The sequence below is a fragment of the Taudactylus pleione genome, unplaced genomic scaffold (assembly GCF_031769625.1).
Source record: "Taudactylus pleione unplaced genomic scaffold, aTauple2 ptg000086l, whole genome shotgun sequence".
NCBI lineage: Eukaryota > Metazoa > Chordata > Amphibia > Anura > Myobatrachidae > Taudactylus > Taudactylus pleione.
In genome coordinates this window covers 19,331,396-19,337,395 of record NW_028284488.1, presented here as the reverse complement: position 1 = coordinate 19,337,395, position 6,000 = coordinate 19,331,396, and positions in this window count along the sequence as shown.

The following is a 6,000-nucleotide window of genomic DNA, read 5'->3' as shown; positions in this document are numbered from 1 at the left end:
ATAGATATATATAATTAATTTGGATATTTTATGTTACATAATATTTTGCAACCTTTTGATATTATTTTATTATCATGAAGGAATTCTATTCAGTTTGAATATAATAGTGACTTAATTTCTAATATAATTATATGTAAAATAATTTTTCAATGCGTTTATATTAAAGGGAATATGTTAATCTATTATATGGGTAGCGGAATCCTATTTATGGATTAATATTTTGGTTTATCCGTATACCTACACTTACCTTAAACATCTATTAAAGTAGGTTCCTGTTATAGGTTCTCGATTGGCAGCTTGATTGATGAATAAAAACTTTTTTTGCATATACATTTGTGTACATATGGTAATTAGTGATGGGTAGTTCACGAATGATCAGTTCAAATGAACTGATCTTCAAAATTAACTAGTTCACAGCTCTGGCAAAGATCACTTCATCAGGAGCTAAAACAAGAGGGCGGAGTTAGACACAGTGACAGAGAGAGCACAGCAGCTCCATTAGGTATGAGTCAGTACTGATAAATGACCACAGGTGGCACTGCTATGTGACTTTGTGAGGGCTATGTGTATCTGATTGAACTGATTGTCATGATGATTCATGAGTCATTCTCCTGGCATCTAGTTCACTAGTTCAATTAGGTCAGTGGCTCATGTAAATCACATGATACATTCCCTATCAGCTCTCTTATCATGAGTCAGTACTGCTAAACTACCACAGGTTACACTGCTATGCTCAGACATTGTGAGGATCCTGTAGAGCTCATGAGTTATTATTCTCCTGGCATATACTGTAGGTCAGTAGTTCGTTTAGTCTCTAGTGAGTGGATCATGTAGCTCACAAGTCACATGATAGATTACCCATCAGCTCAAGACACAGTGCTGAGTGCTGCATGCTATATACTGTAGTTTTGTTTATTCCACAAGACATAGGGGGAGATGTGATCAAATTGAAAAGTTGCCCATAGCAACCAATCAGCTTCTGTCATTTTATAGAAAGTGCTAGATAAATTATAGAAGCTGGCATATACAACCCCTACACTAACAGACCCATTATCTCCCTAAATACTGAATAGAAAAATTGTATATTTTTTGAAAGGAAAACAGAAATGCAATTAGAATACTTATGATTTATAGCAAACTGTGTGCCAGCGAGACAGCTGGGTATCATAATGCTGTAATGATGATGGGCCTATGTTTTTGTGGAAGCCTGGAGCTGTAGTCCCATCCACCCCATTTTTAATCTAGCCCAGGTGTGCATTCAGTAACATTAATAGGTGCAATTAAAAAAATAAGATGGGGTAAAGGTATGGGTTTGTTCCAATTACTGTGTTTTAAAAGCAAGAAAAAGTGATACGTCACAATATTCTTAATTTGGGTCTTTCTCAAAAATAATTAACATTGCAGAGCTAAACATGTCACTACTACTTTGCTATATAAGGGATTCCTTTTTTAAATATTAAAAGATCAGTCATATTAAACATGTCTGATCATTTGAACAAGAATCATCTAGTATAAATGCTGTACTGTATGTGTAATATACTAGTTCTATTTCCAATCACTTCTATCAGCAGTGTATCAGAGCCAATGATGCAATGACCTAAATTAACTGATATTTTGAACTACTCTTTTGAGTGAACCAGATCATAATGACCTAATCACCAAAATGTACTAGATTTCCCATCACTAATGGTAATCACAACACTGGAGAGGCATGATGTAACACAAACTCTTAATATTGATCAGCGGGGTAGAAACCAAGCAGATGTATAAGTGACAGATATAGTAATTCTGAAGCTTCCTGCATGAAAACAACTCATACTTACCTACGATTGGCCGCATAACAAACACTTGACCAGGAGAAACACAATTGATTGGCTCCAGAATCGACGGCCATGATTGGTCAGGTGGAACACACGATGAGATAGCAATATGATTGGATGACCAATATCAATAAAGCCGCACTAGACGGCTCAATCGGGTTGCCTTGAGAAAACTGTCAGTGAAACGTACGCTGGCGGTCACTCGCTTCCATTAACAGAATGCTCTAATTTATCATTATGAATATGAAGCGCATTATGTATTGACACTATGAGAATGAATCTGAGGGACTATAAAAGCTGGCAGTATAGTGTGGGAATACAATTATCCTGCTCACTATGCTAACACTCTGCCTGTGACTATACGCAATGGCAACTAATGCTATGTATATACAACTTCATAGGATCAACTTATAATCAGCGTGCCTTTTGTGATAATAACAATCACATGATAATAAATGGTGATATATGTACTGATACTAGTATATGAATTATATGTATAAAGCCCCTGACTTACAGATGAATTGAGTACAATCCCTTGTTAATAGACAGCAGCTTTACATCTATACTGATTAACACTCATCCATATATAAAGATTTGATAAATGAGTTTTTAAATAGCTCAGATATATGATATAAGCTTGGTATATTAACTTCATCTTTTTGGCAACTGCAGTCTATGTGAATGGAATATTTATAAAGTGAAACATTATTATCAGTTCGATTATGAACAAATATTCTAAATTAAACTGATACTGTTGCAAAATCTGTGACTCACAGTATGAGATACAAAGTTATATTAACAACATAGTTTCTCACAAACTGCACAGACTGATTATACTAGAAATCCAAAGATATATACCTATAGCTAGCAGGTGAGCATTCAAATCTTTGTCAGATGAATTGAACTATATGTACTATTGGATTTATTTAAGCTGACTGTACATATGAAGAATAATAACAATTACAATTATAATACTCTATATTACTAATAATAAGCAAATAATAGGACAGCGAGACAGACTTTTTAAATTATTTTCTTTATTATATGTTCACCAACCTCACTATTTTTTCTTTGTATGTTAAATTTTCATTTTAATATTTCACTGCAGAGGCAGACTTTTTAATTAGGAAATAAAAGTTATATTTTACATATACATATTTTTTCAGTGCGCCAATGAGAGAGAATTCTTTTCTTCTTCTTGTTCATATTTAGATTCATTTATTGTCTATGGCAGCACCCCCAAGATATAAAAATAAATGATTGATCATCAGTTATTGGGGTCATAACAATACTAAATACACATCACTTTCTAGTGCAGAAGTATTTCTCCCCTTTTCCCTTGTCCCTGATAATAAACTGCGTGGACGTACACAGTCTGCTGGGCTCGCAAGCTGGCCAGCCTGAGTAAGCTGAAGCTTACTCAGCTGGCCGCCCGCCCCGGCCCAACCGTTGACCACCGATGGTCGCGATGGTGATCCCAGCCTGTGACCTCTGTCACAGTGCTGGGATCACAAATGCAGCAGTGGGTGTCATACACCTCCTGGTGCAGTTGCATTATTGCAAGGGTCGCAATTGCAAAGCTGCCTGCGTGCATACATCATATCTATAGCCTGCGTGCAGCTTTGCAATTGCGATCCTTTCGGAATCAGGCCCTTTGTTAGTTACTGCTTTACACAGCTAAACTCGATACTCACAGACAGGTCTATTTATTTCTTCTAATTCTTAGTAAATCCGTGATTTCTATTATGATCTATGTAAAGCATACAATGTTTATTCTGATGGTGTAATGCCATATCAAGTAGAGAAGTGCGGTTCGGTTCTCCAGAAATCCGAATCCACCTGAATTTCATAAATCTGGGTAAATCAGAGTCGCGGTTCTGATCTCCTGAGGAGATCCGGGTAAATCCGGGTTGCGGTTCTGATATTTTTGCAGTTCGTAATTCAGATTTTAAACCCGAATTTCGGGTTTTGGATTGCAAAAATTACATGATTTTAGCTGTTTTTAAAACTTTCTATTTTATTTTTTTTAAATCCAGATCCAAAGCCAAAACACTTGAGGGTGGTTTTGCAAAACCAAATCCAGATCCAAAACCGTGAAAGAGATACAGATCCAAAACCAAAATACGGGGGTCAGCGCACATCCCTAATTTAAAGTAATGTTTCACGTTGCGATGTCAGGGCCTGATTCAGTACACTACTGTGATAACACCTATGATTACGCAAGCTTTTCTGCTGCGAAAATATGTTAATGAATGTTATCACAATGCCGTCGCACAGCCAGTATAGAGACACCCACTACCGCTATCTCACATTGGTAATACCTTGCAGTCCTGCATATACATTGGGAACATTGAGTAACATCAGCCCCTCATGCACAATTACAACAGCCCTGACCTTACTAGAAATTGCTAACCTCGTCGCAAGTACTCAAGCTGCGTATGTCGTCGCAGTGGCTAATTTATGCACGCCCGTGCAATGGCGTTCAAACAGACAGGCACACCTGTGTTTCTCCGACCACTCCCCCATCACCACCCCCAAACGCTCACTGCCCATCACTCACACTGCGATGGATTCCTATCTCTGTAAGCAATCACAATGCTAACTCATGCACTGTAGTGCATACCCATGCGCAGTATGCACCATTGGCCGATCTGCGTGTGCTGTTGCGATCCATGATGAAACAGGCCCTCAATGGGAATTTGCAAAAACAGGGGGATATTGCAGGGAAACACCAAATTGAAAAAAAAAATACTTTAGTCAATTTACCCATGAGCAGGGCCGTAACTAGCTATGGAGAACTGATGCTGCCGCACAGAGTGCAGTGCTCTGTGGGTGGCACCGCAGGCCATTCACGGTCCCTGTATCTGGCTAGCAGGGTGGAACAGCAACCTGCAGCCAGAATCGCAGATGCAGTGCCACCCACAGCGTGCTCTGGACACTCCAAATGGCAGACTACAGCCATAACAGCCCCTTGGAGAATTCGGAGGATGCTCCTGGCAGCGCTGCCGTTTTGGTCACTTGTGGCCCCATCCCTCCATGGCATGACATCATGTGCTATAGGGGGCATGGCCGACACTGGGCCTAGTAGCTCGAAGATAAGGCGCTGATCCAATGACCACATTCACTCTTGCACATGTGGTCAATAGTGTGTGCACTAGTATTTTCTGATGATGCCTGTCCTATATACTTGCATTCACTGCAATTGTACACATTGTGGTCAATGCAGTGTCCACAGACGTCAAGTGTAAGTGCTGACTATTACAGCATGTCAAACATCATGGGATAGGGTGCCCTGAAAAGATGCAAACAGAGAACTGCACATTTGCAATTTATTTTTTTTAGATTTTTTTTTTCTGTCTACTACTCCCCTAAATCTATTTTTTTCCATCTGATATTATGTACCCTTTCCAACATGTCCTGTCGGTTCTTTATCTTACTCAACAAACCTAGTCACACCTCTGCTAGTACTGTATGGATCCACAGGTTACAGCTCATACAGATTGTCTCATCCTCAGAGGTGTAACATGGGAGAAGCACCAGCGCCGGGTGCAGGGAAAAGAGGGGATGCTGTCTGGCTGGCGAAGTCAGCAAGTGGGACTAACATGAGAAGCGCTGCTCAGCACTGCATTCACCATTTCTAGATTTTCCAGTGGTGGACAGCTGCTGTAATTATCGAATAGGAGGGGCAAAACTACCCTTCCTGGTAGCACAAAGAAAGATGTGGAAGTAGATCGATTGGGCACTGGGGAATGTAGAAGGCATGCCTCAGATACAGCTGTCTGCATTACACTATTAATGATATAGGATAAGGGTTATCAGTGTGGAATTTTGTACATCTATGAGAGAAAACAGAAGAGCAGGAGGGACCCATTCATACACAATATGTTCATTAGATTTGTCCCTACAAATTAGTTTTTATGTTGGAATATATGGTTGTGGTATATTTTTATATATTCATCATGTCGACATGCTTAGTATGTTGATATTGACCACATCAACATTCAGGTCATGTCAACAGTGATGAAATGTTGACATTAGAATGATTAGAATGGTGGTCTAGTGGTGTTTTATCTGGTTCGGCGGTCTGGCGCCTCTAGAGGTGTCTTTCGGGTCTGCTGACGACTTTTGGCTCATTGTCCGGTGCTTCCAGCAGGGGCTATCGCAGACCCCTAACACTCCC